Source organism: Arachis stenosperma, chromosome 9 (genome assembly GCF_014773155.1).
Source record: "Arachis stenosperma cultivar V10309 chromosome 9, arast.V10309.gnm1.PFL2, whole genome shotgun sequence".
In the NCBI taxonomy this organism is placed as follows: Eukaryota; Viridiplantae; Streptophyta; class Magnoliopsida; order Fabales; family Fabaceae; genus Arachis; species Arachis stenosperma.
The window spans coordinates 62,969,554-62,982,860 of NC_080385.1; positions in this window are offsets into that span (position 1 = coordinate 62,969,554).

Consider the following 13,307-nt stretch of genomic DNA (forward strand, 5'->3'; position numbering starts at 1 on the left):
TAATTTGCCCTTCCCCTTTTACAATTACTGTCATTTACTTCCTGTTAAACACAAATCACTCAACCAACACTTGATTCGCTTGACTAAACCAACCACTAAACTAAAATTGCTCAATCCTTCAATCCCTGTGGGATCGACCTCACTCATGTGAGTTATTATTACTTGATGCGACCCGGTACACTTGCCGGTGAGTTTTGTGTTGGATCGTTTTCCACACATCAAGTTTTTGGCGCCGTTGCTGGGGATTGAAATCGATTGACAATGATTAAGTGAAGTGGAGGTCTAGATTAAGCACTTTTTCTTTTTTGTTACTCTAATTCCTACTAACACACTAACTGTTTGAATTTTTGCTTAAACTAACTAAAACCTCATTCTAGCAATAGATTGAAGTTTTATTGATTTTCTGGGTCTGTGTGTTTATTGTTGTGTGTTTGTATGTCAGGTACAGGAATATCTTCCCCTATCCTCTCTGAAATTGATCAAAGAACTCTTCGGAGAATAAGAAGAGCTGAAAGAGGGAAGAACGTTATTGGAGAAGAAGAATTTGAGGAGGAATTCCAAGAAATGGAAGGAGATCCCAATCAACCAGGAGAAGGAGCCAACAATAACCAACAACAACGAAGAGTCTTGGCTTCATACACATTTGCAAATGCTAGACACTGTGGAAGTAGCATTCTTCCTCCTAATGTCAATGCAAACAATTTTGAACTAAAGCCACAACTCATCACTCTGGTTCAAAACAATTGTTCTTTTGGAGGAGGGCCTTTGGAGGATCCAAATCAACATTTGTCTACCTTCTTGAGAATCTGTGACACAGTGAAAACCAATGGTGTACCTTTTGATAGCTACAAGTTGCTGCTCTTTCCATTCTCTCTCAGAGATAAAGCCACTCAATGGCTAGAGACCTTTCCAAAAGAAAGCATCAACACTTGGGATGACTTGGTGAGCAAGTTTCTTGCCAAATTTTATCCCCCTCAGAGAATCCTAAGGTTGAAGACTGAGGTTCAAACGTTCACTCAATTGGAGGCTGAGAACTTATATGAAGCATGGGAAAGATATAAGGCTCTATTGAGGAAATGTCCACCAGAGATGTTCACTGAGTGGGACAAGTTGCAGAACTTCTATGAAGGACTCACTCTAAAAGGCTCAAGAAGCACTTGATCACTCAGCTGGAGGCTCATTACAACTCATGAAAACCACAGAGGAAGCTCAAAACCTCATTGATATGGTGGCCAACAACCAATATTTCTTTGCTCATCAAAGACAACGCCAACCATCACAGAGAAGAGGAGTAATGGAGTTGGAAGGAGTGGACTCAATTCTAGCTCAGAACAAGATAATGCAGCAGCAGATCCAACAACAGTTTGAACAAATGGCCAAAAGAATTGATGGCTTGCAAGTTGCATCAGTGAGTGCCACAAGCCAACCACCAACTACTTGGGTGCAAAGTGAAGAAACTCAAGAGGAGCAACAGCAAGAGCAAGTCCAATACATGCACAACCAAAATCCTGGAACAAATGAAGTCTATGGGGATACTTACAATCCATCTTGGAAGAACCATCCCAACCTCAGATGGGGAGACAACCATAATCAAAACCAACAATCATGGCAAAGAAACTCAAATCAGAATAATTGGAAAAACACAAACCACAACTCCCAGCCAAACACTAATCAAAACTCATACAGAAAACCACAAAACAACTACCCCAATTCTAACCATCACCTACCCAATAACCACCCAACTAACCAAAACACTTATCATCATCCATCAACACCCCAAAATCAACCCATCTCACAAGACTCACAGAGGATCACTAATCTAGAGTTGCTCATGGAAAAACTGATGAAGAACCAAGAATTGACAACAAAAAACCAAGAAGCTTCCATGAAGAACTTGGAAAGGCAAATTGGGCAAATCTCCAAGCAGATTTTTGTTGAGAAACCATCAAGCTCACTACCTAGTGACACCATTCCCAACCCAAAGGAAGAATGCAAGGTCGTGCAACTAAGAAGTGGAAAAGTGTTAGTGGATGGCAACCAAGGAGCAACCAAGCATAATGACACTGAGCCAACAAAGAATGATGAAGCCATCAACAAAGACATGAGAAGCAAGAATGCTCCAGAAAAACTCACAGAGGAAGACAACAAACCACAGAATTTGAAGAAAGGAAAGCAAATCTTGGAAGAACCAATTCCAAAACATCAAGTGGAGAAGAGCTCAACACCACCACTGCCTTATCCACAGAGATTTCACAAGGAAACAAAGGATCAGCATTTCCACAAATTTCTTGAGACTTTCAAGAAGCTGGAAATTAACATACCTTTAGCTGAGGCTTTGGAGCAAATGCCTCTGTATGCCAAGTTCTTGAAAGAGCTCATCAACAAGAAAAGAAGTTGGAATGAGAAGGAGACTGTAATGCTTAGTGAAGAATGTAGTGCACTCATCAAAAAGGGACTCCCTCCCAAGCTTGAAGATCCTGGAGGTTTCTTCCTACCATGCACTATTGGAAGCCTATTCATCAACAAGGGGATGTGTGATTTAGGAGCAAGCATAAATCTAATCCCATATTCTCTAGTGAAAAAGCTTGGCATAGAGGAGGTGAAACCAACACAGATGTCCTTGGAATTGGTGGACCAATCAGTCGTATATCCTAAAGGGCTGATTGAGAACCTTTTAGTTAAGGTTGGCAAGTTCATCTATCCGGCAGATTTTGTGATCCTGGATTCTTCAGAAAATGGAAGTGACTCCATAATACTTGGTCGACCATTTCTGGCCACTGCTAGAGCCATTGTGGATATAGAGCAGGGAGAGTTAACCCTCAGGATGCATGAGGAGAGCATCATCCTGAAAGTCTTTCCAGAATTATAAAGGGATGAAGAAACAAGCAAAACAAGTGGTGATCTCCTTCCAAGGCAATCAACTGACAAGGTAGTAGAACAGAAAAACAAGCAGATGCAAGAAGAAAAAGGAATTCAAAAGGAAGCAGGGGTGATAAACAAGAAGGAAGGTATCATAACTCAAGTCACTGTCAAGAAAGAAAGATCAACAAGAAAGAAAAAGATGAAGAGCAAGAAAAAGGCTCACAAAGGGTGGAAGAACAAGAAAATCCCAACTGAAGGATTTTCTAAAGGTGATAAGGTGCAACTAGTATATCAACAGCAGGGAGCAGAAGATTATTACACTGTCAACCAAATACTTTCTCTTGAGCATATGGAAATTGAGCATCAAGGCATGCAGAGAAAGCTGACAGTGAGAGGTGACAAGTTGAGACATCACCAACATCAACCACCCTAAAGGGAGTTCAATGTCAAGCTAGTGACAATAAAAGAGCGCTTGTTGGGAGGCAACCCAACCTGAGGTAGTTTTCTTTTTCATAGCATTTTCAATAAAAATGTTGAATAATTGGTATGCATTGCAAGGAGCTAAGTTTGGTGTTGCACACCAAAACAATTTGAGGGAGAATGAAAACTTCTAAGTTTGGTGTTCCACCAAAAATATCATTTAAAAGCACATTCTCACCTCTTGCATGATTCTAGCTCCAAGTAATCAAACACATTATTCAACTATTGAATTGTTTTCTGGCTTTAATTTCATTAACCTTTAGCAAGGATACATGGTTTCAAATATGGTTGACTTGTTGCATCTGAGGTAGTGGCAAACAATTAAGTTTGGTGTCCCTACACCAAAAATCAATCCTAGAACCACACTCAGTTTATGCATACTAACCATACAATTAAGGGCTTGAGAAGCAAGCAACTTTGAGGATTATGCAGGACATGAGTCAACAATTGAAGACATTATGCATTCTAACTCAAAGAGAACACAACAGAAGGAAAAATCAAAGGGCTGCAACTTCAAAGGTTGTATCTAAAACTTAATCCTTGCTGCTGTGAAATGTTTTGAATCTGGAAACCATTGTATGTCTTGCTAAAGTGTTTATCTAGCTGCAAGTGAAATTGTTTGTTAAAAATGCTAAATCTGCATAATGCTTGTTATCTATCACTTAGCTTGAAAATTGTTTTGTTTCCCATATGCTTAAATAAAAGAGTTTGGTCTGAATTGAAAAGTGAAATATCCAATGTTGCATAAGTATGAATGGAAGTTGGTGGTGGTATATGTGTTTGATTAAATGCATAACTCATGAAATAATTGTTGCATAATATCATTTTCATTCAAGTGTGAGTTAGCTTGCTGTTGTAAAGACTCTTATCAATAATGAAAAAGCCCTTGGTAACGAAAACAGAAAGAAAAGGAAGAAAGAAAAAGCCAAAATGGCAAGAAAAACAAAGAATAAAGGTTGGACAGCAATAGCTTGGACCCTAGGACATATGCCTGTGGTGTTCTTGTACTAAGATCTGCTTGGATGAGTAAATTCTAAGGGGTATTTTAAAACCCGGTCACTTAGATCAACTGATTTGGGATGGCCAATTGAAAATCCACAATAAAGAGCAACTTAGATACAGAACATTTAGTTATCCAAAGAGATGATGGGCATCAATGATCCTAGGAAGAATTAGTGAGCCAAGTGTCTGTGGTGGAGAGATGTTGAGTAAAAGAAAGAAACAAATAAAGCCAAAGGCTAATACTGCAACATTTGACACCAAACCTCTAAAAGAATAATAAGCTTGTTAAGCATTGTAAGCCAAGAAAAGTTAGCAAGGGAGTAATTAAAAAGTGAGTCTTTGATGCATTTGCATCTTTGCTATATTAGCTAGTTAGTTTAAGTAGTTTTAGCTTAATTTCATTCACTTTCTTTGAAATAAATGAGCAATTTTGTGAGTTTTTCCTCCATGCATTCATGAACCAAGAACTAAGTGAAATTTGACATAATCTATGCAAATGATTCAAGAAGTTTATATGCAAGTTGAGGTGAATGATTTCCTTGAAATTTAATGCATAAGATGGCAAAACTTTGAGGAAAATTCTTTGGTTTATGTTAGGTGATGAAGCAAGAAGACAATGGAGCAAGGAAAGCTTGGAACAAGAAGGAATAGCAAGTTGGCAACTTGGAAACCAAGTTGGCAATGCCCATTTTGTGCAACCAGGAGCAAACAGCACGTTGGCAACTTGAAAACCAAGTTGCCAACGCCCATTTGGTGCTGCCAGGGAAGAACAGCACGTTGGCAACTTGGAAACCAAGTTGGCAACGTGCTAGTGCATGATCAGCAGAAATGGCAGCCTGACCTTCCTCTCTTCAAGGATGAATATCTCGAACCACAAGAATCCAATTGACATGATTCCAATTGCTTTGAGAAGCTGACATCAAGAGCTTTCCAACGATATACAATAGTCCATAATGTGGCAAGGAATGGAAGCTCAAATCAGAGGGAAACTTAAGCCCCAAATGCAAGGGAATGAAGCATTGCAAGTTGCCAACTTGAACACCAAGTTGGCAACGCCAGGAGGCAACCAAAGCAAGAAGTTGGCGTTGCCAACTTGGGATTGGCGTTGCCAACGCCACACACAACCACACCAAGCAAGCTTGGCAACCCTGGAAGCAAAGTTGGCGTTGCCAACTCTAGAACCAAGTTGCCAACGCCACACACAAGCAATTTTGGCACTAATATGGAAGCTCGAGCACGTTGTTTGAGCTAGGAAACATTGGCGTGTTTGAGGACAACGCAGGCTAACAACGCCACACTATCAAGCTTGGCCCTGGAAGAAGCAAAGTTGGCGTTGCCAACTTGAATCTGGCGTTGCCAACGCCACACAAGAAGGCTTGGCTAGGCACCAAGTTTTGGTGCCAGCCAAGTTGCTAAACGCCCATTGGCGCACCAACCAGGCTGCCAAACGCCCAATGGCACACCAACCAGGTTGCCAACGCCCACAAGGCACACCAACCACGTTGCCAACGCCAGGGACATGCATCATTCACGTTGCCAACGCCAAGACAAGGCACCAACCAAGTTGCCAACGCTGGAGAGCTGGACAGCCTGACCTTACCTCCTTCAATGGAGTATATCTTGAGCTACAAAGATCCAAATGAGGTGATTCCAACGGCATTTGAAAGTAGACATCCAGATCTTTCCAACCATATATCATAGTATGGGGTTGGCATTCATTTGAAGCTTCAAAAGATGGCTTCATTTAGAGCTTCAGAATCTGAGCACGTTGGCAACGTGGAAATACAAAGGCGTTTTTGCCAAAAACGCCTGCGATTTTAGCAGCCTGACCATGTCCCCTTCAATGGAGCATAACTTGAGCTACAGAGATCCAAATTGAGTGATTCCAGTTGCGTTGGAAAGAAGACATCAAGAGCTTTCCAATGATGTATGATAGTCCATATTGAAGCAAAGGATAGATACTCAAATTCTGGGCAACATTAGGCATGAGAGTAGGGCCAAGAAGAGGAAGAGCAAGTTGTTTGCAACAACTTGGGCTAGCAACGCCCAAGTCTCAAACTCACTTCCAGGAAATTGGCATGCACGTTGCCAACGTGCACTAAGGCCTGAGTTATTGCCAACAACGCCCATCAATGGGCCAGAATTGGTGCCAACTTGCTCTACTTCTCCCATTCATCACAAAGGCCAAAGCTTCTTCAATTGAACCAAGAATGCAACATTGAGAAAGCCCATCTTGCTAACTCACTTGAAGATCTTTAGGACCAGTATAAATAGAGATTGAGTTTGTACTTTGAGGGGACTTTTTACACTTTTACTTTACTTTTTACACTTAGTCATTTTTACACTTTTAGCACTTGTATTAGGAAACTCTTTTGGGTACTTCCGAGAGGGGACCAGGGAGCCAATCTTGGTTCATCTTGGAACTTCTCTTCTCCATTTTTCTTTAAGCTTTAAGCATTATTCTTCTTCTTCATCTTTATTTTGCAATTTGGTTTAACTTTCCTTTATGTCAATTGTTGTTGAGATTGGAGCTATGATTCACTAAACCACTTTCATTAGGGGGAGGAGCTCTGCTTGTTACTATGGATTGATGAACACCTCTTTTCCTCCACAATTCATGTGGTTGGTCCAAGGAGGAGACTCTTGTTCTTCAAAGATTCAACCACCATCGAGAGAGGGGTTAATCTATGAGAATCATGTGGTGAATTTGAGGAATGAGCCACATGATTCAGTTTAGAGTTCATCCTTTCATGATTCCCTCAATCAACATACCTTGGTTAGTATGTGAGATGTAACTTTCCATGGTTGAGATTTTGGTAATTGTGTGGCTGGATTAAAATTGAGCATCAACTCTTCTCATGAACAATTAGATCACGAGAGTGGCAATTGGTTATGTTGAGAGAAATTGAATCACCAAGAGATTGGGATTCAATTACCCACTTGCCATGGATCTATACCCATGATTGAGAAGGATTAGACCAACATCAATTCAGGAACACTAGCATCTCTGATCCCTAATGAGCTTCTCCATCATCAATTCTTATTTCTTTTACTTCTAGTTGCTTAATTACCCACAACCCAACTCCCTTTTACATTCTTGCAATTTATTATTCTTGTTATTACATTCTGTTCCTTTAATTCTTGTCATTTACTCTTATGCTCTTTAAATTTCTGCAACCTTTAATTCCTTGCAATTTATCTTTGATGTCATTTAAGTCTCTTGCACTTTAAGTTTCCGTCATTTACCTTCATTTTATTTCTCTATTCTAGTTCTTTACATTCTTTGCCATTTAAATTCTTGCAATTATGTTCAAAAGTCACAATACTCATAAAATCAAAACTAAGTTCGCTTGACTAAACTAACCATTTAACTAAAGTTGCTTAATCTACCAATCCTCGTGGGATCGACCTCACTCTTTGTGAGTTTTATTACTTGATACGACCCGGTATACTTGCCGGTCATACGTGAAACCTAATTTTTACGTATCAGTCTTCTAACAGCAAGTTTAGCAAGCCTTTGAGGAAAGATGTGTATTATGTAGCAGCAACAATAAGTGAGTTGTCATTGTCTGCACAAAGACCCCATAAATCAAGTTCTGCTATATGCCTAATAAGGATATGTGTTCTTTTCTTATTCATGTCATTTACTCTTAATTTTTGATGCTTGCTTGGGGACAAGCAAGATTTAAGTTTGGTGTTGTGATGACAAGTCATCATATACCCATTTTTCAAGCTAATTTCACTTGTTTTGTTAGCATTTATGCACTTTCTTGCATCCTAAGTAAGTGATTTGGAGTGAAAATGCATAACTTCTCTAAATCAAGCAACCACCATGAAATTAATGTTAAATCATGAGGTTTAAGCTAATATTTAATTGAATTTTAATTGATTTATAAGCCTCTTGAATTTAGTGATACTTGGAGTGGTTGTTTTGGTTTATTATAGGTGAAGAAAAGAAAAGAAAAGGAAAAGCGTGGCCTAAGAAGTGTAGCCCAAGGAAAGGAAAGTGTGGTCAAAGCAAGAGGAAGTGTGCCGCATGCAAAGGGGGAGGCAAACATTGCCCTCCACAAGGGCACACTGCCCTCTAGGAGGGCAACATAAGGGAACCAAGCAAGGAAGGCAACTCTGCCCTGCCCACTACAAGGGCAGAGCACAAAATTGTGCCTTGGAACCAAGAAGAAGAGAACCTTGCCCTGCCCTCCACAAGGGCAGTATCGGGCTCACCAAGGAAGAAAATCAAAGGAAAAATGTCACCCATGCATGCCACAAGAATCGAATATGGAACAAGGAAGAAGCAAGGAACTAAGGTTGAGTGCCGTGCCAAGAAACCAAGGAAATTAATTGAGCGTATGTTCCAGCCGTGTTTCGAACACGGGACTTCAAAGTGGAAACACTGCCCTGCCCTCCGCGAGGGCAGGGCAGCATTTTGTTGGTGCATGGATCTGGCGCACCAAGGCTCAATCCTGGCAGCACCAATTTTTCCTGCCCTGCCCTCCGCGAGGGCAGGGCAGCATTTTGCGCATCACAGCTCGATCCTGGCAGCACCAAGCACGCACCGTGGCACATTCTGGCACACCAATTTTTCCTGCCCTGCCCTCGGCGCGGGCAGGGCAGCGTTTTGCGCACCAACATGCACCAGGCTGCACCAAAGCCGCACCAACATGCACCAAATCCTGCCCTGCCCTCCACAAGGGCAGGGCAGCCTCCTGGGAGCAACTTTTCATGGGCCGAAAATTCAAATTAAAACCCCATTTTAATTCATTTCTTCACCAATTCAAAAGCCTATCCAAATCCAAAAATCCAAGAATAGAAAGTGTATAAATAGGAGCTAGTTTGATGTAATTAGGAACTTTTGGACTTACCTTTTGCTTTGCCTTGAATTTTGCACTTTCTTTGAGCTTTTGTAACTTTCCTTGAGAGACTACACGAAGATTTCAGAGAATTGGGGAGGAGAATTGATCTCTCTTCTTCCTCATTCTTGCTTGGGTCTTTTTTTTAATTTCCTTGTTTTGATTCTTGGGTGTTAAGAATTGAGGAAATTCTGTCTCAATCTCCACTCAAGAACTCTTTAGTTACTTTTCTGCATAATTGAATCAATTTACATTCTCTTTACTGCTTCTTCTTCAATTCCTTGTCAATTGCTTTGTGAACTTGGATCTGGGAAGGCAAATAGAGATCTAGGCTCTGCTACCTAGTCTCTTGAGACCTGAGACCCCATTTTACTTTTGGTTCTTCTGTGAACCCTGCTGCACGTTAATTTCATTTTCTGTTTGAATCTCTGTTTGATCCAATTCATCTTCTACTTAATTAATTGTTGCAATTTAATTTCTCTTTGTTTAGATTCTGCAATCCCAGTCCTCAAATCCCTCTTACATTCAAGCAATTTACATTTCTTGCCATTTAGGTTACTGCTATTTACATTTCTTGCACTTTAAGTTTCAGTCATCTACTTTCTTGTTCTTTAAGATTCTGCAAGTTTACTTTCCTGTTCTTTAATTTACTGCAATTTGCCCTTCCCCTTTTACAATTACTGTCATTTACTTCCTGTTAAACACAAATCACTCAACCAACACTTGATTCGCTTGACTAAACCAACCACTAAACTAAAATTGCTCAATCCTTCAATCCCTGTGGGATCGACCTCACTCATGTGAGTTATTATTACTTGATGCGACCCGGTACACTTGCCGGTGAGTTTTGTGTTGGATCGTTTTCCACACATCATTGGACATTTTGAGAAGCTCCTTGTCATGGTGGCTTATGCTTGTACTCATCCTTGAATCTCCAAGGATCTTTGCTCCTCAATTGGTTGACAGAGTTTCCAACCATTTTTATTAAGCTTGGGCAGAGTTCTACCCAAAATACGAGTCCCCATATTCGGTCTTCACATAGCGAACCGGGATCCCATATCTTATTTTCGCATCCATCCGTTAGTTGAGTTTCATGATTTTGTCGGATGAGCGGTTGGCATAAAGGTGATTGACACAAAGAATTCCCTTTATTCCACCAATGCTTCCTTCTAGATCCATACAAAGTGATCCTTGTCCCAACATCATCCCTATACCTTGAGGCCTTGACCTTGATGAGCTTAACACCTACTTTCCAACCACTACACAACTCATTTTCACTTTTAATTCCACAAAGAGTTCTAAGTTGACCATCATTTTCAATCAAACCATATTCAAGTGAGAAATTAAAGCTTAGAGATAGAGATTTTACCCACTTAAATGTTGTATTAGATGGTAATTTGGGAAGAGAGGCTTCCCCACACTTAGACAATGCAAGGTCCACTTCCTTGTGCTCTTCTTTAATTGTTTCCACCTCTTCATAATTTTCTTCAATTTCAACCTCATCGTCTTTGTTACGTGGCTCGGTGTTATCTTCAAGAACTTCATCTTGTCTAATGAGAGGCGATTCAATTTTGGATAGAAATTCATTGATGAATGAGTTCATCTCTTGATCAACCTCTTCATATTCTTCAATTTCAATATACACCATGCCATTTCCGTCTTCCTGGGGAGGTTGTGCACACTCTTCTATAATTTCAACTCTACGTCCAACGGGTGAGGATTCCATTGTAGAGAGAAATTCATCCATGATTGAATCCATCTCCTGATAAGCCTCTTCTAAGTCTTCAATGATGGTATGCCTTGGAGGTTGCGCACCCTCCTCAACATCAATGTCAAGCTTCTTGGAAGAGTACTCCATAATGCTACATTCCCATGGACTTTCAACATCTCCTAAATCTTCAACCACTTCTTCCCTTTCTTCAATGATCATAGGCTTCTCCAATTGTTCCAATACAAAATTTGACTCCTCCTTCTTCACCGGATTTTCCAATTTCTCCTTCATGCTTTGTTCTTCTTTTGACTTTTCACATGGGGTTACGGAAGCACCTTGAGTGTTCAAGCATTGGTAGGCTAAAGAGTGCACTACCTTAGTCAAGTTGGTCACAAACTCAAGTGTATCCCGCTTCATGGCCTCTTGTCCTTGAAGTAACAAAGTGAGAGAATCGTCTATTGGGGCTTGTGGTGGGTAGGAAGGTTCATCATTTTGGAGAGAGGGTTCATAATAGGAAGGTGGTTCTTCTTGGTAAGGTTTGTGGAGATTGTGTGTATTGAGGTGGTTCATGGTAGTAATCTTGATAGGATTGTGGTGGTTCTAAAGGTTCTCGCTCATAATGGTCATAAAGATATGGTATGGATGGTTGGTTGTATGATAAGTATGGGTCATGAAAAGTTGCTTCGTATGGAAAGGCTTGTGAGTATGGTTGAGGGTTATGTTGTAGGTATGGTTCATAGGCATATGGTGATGGTGCTTGGAAATCACAAGGTGATTCACCATAGCCATTGGATTGGTATGCATCATAGAATGGCTCTTCTTCATAGTGCATTGGTGGGGGTTGTTGCCATGAAGATTGATCATAAGCATATGGCTCCTCCCACCTTTGATTGTCCCATCCTTGATACATGTCATCATTGAAGTTTCCCTCACCTACAACATAATTAGGACCAAACTCATAGCCAAAGTGAGAATTCATAGTGAAAGAACAAAATAAAACTAACAAAAATTAAGAAACAAACAAAAGACAAACCTATTCACAATATTCACATATGTACAATAACCAATAACACAACACCATTGCAAAGTCCCCGGCAACGGCGCCATTTTGACGATTGGATTTTTTTGACGGTTTAGAATTTCTCAAATGAAATCTCGTTGTAAAGTATAGTTTCTAAACCAAACAATAATCCTTTCATACAAAAAGTTGTTTGTCACTAGTACAAACCCCTAAAATTTATAAACCGAAGTATTGGACCTCGGGTCGTTCTCCCTAGGATTTACAATAAAGTGTCTTGTTATTGGTTGTGAGTTATTTTGGGATTTTAGATGAGAAACATGAATAGTAAATGGTAAGAAAACTTTATTAACAAAATGGTCTTGGCAAGATTTGGTTGTCAAGGGTCTTCATCATTATCACTAGCCACAAGTATGGTAGTTGCAAGGATTAATCCCACTTAGTCATCCTTAAATCAATTAACAAAGGAAAGTCAAGTGAGTTATATCAATCCTAGTCCATAAGTCCTAGCTTTCCACTAATTGGATTAATGAAGGCTAGAGTTAATGGCTATCAACTAGCAATCAATTGGACACTAGTGACTCAAGAAATCCTAAGTTACCTTCTCAAGCCAAGAACATAAAATCCTACTCTAACATCCTCTCAAGCATTCCATCAAACACTTGGAAGGAATAAGAGGAAAACATAGTAAATCAACAACAAGAACAAGATCTAACAACAATTATTGCAAGGAATTAATAACAACAAATCAAAAGGGACACAATTATTATGATTTACCTTTATTGAATTGGAAGAGAGTAAAGAGGAACAATACTAGATCTATAACAAAATACAAGAACAATATAAAGGAAATTGCAATAAAAGAATGGAAGAAGAATGAATGTAACAACAAGGAATTGAGATGTGGAAGTGGAAGAACATGAATCTAAAATCTAGATCTAAGAACTAAACCTAATCCTAATCCTAATTCTAGAGAGAAGTGAGAGCTTCTCTCTCTAGAACTACTTCTAAACTAAAACTAATGAGTGTGTTAATGTTATGTCAATCCCCTTCAATCCTTGGCTCTTATATGCATTTTGGCGCCAAAGTTGGTTGCTGAAACCTTCCCAAAATCGCCAGGCACGTGTTGCCTTAATGAGGTCATGTGCCATCATCGGCGCGTGCGCGCACGGTACGCGTGCGCGTCCTTGGCCTGTCTCGCAATGTGCGCGCGAGCGCCTTGTGCGCGTGCGCGTGCTTGGCTGACTTTGCTTCTTTGACTTTTTATGCTTCTCTCCATTTGTATGCTTCCTTCCTTGCTTCTTTTGATCCATGCCTAGTCTATTCCATCCTGAGATTACTAACAAACACATCAAGGCATCTTATGGAATCAAAAGAGGAAATA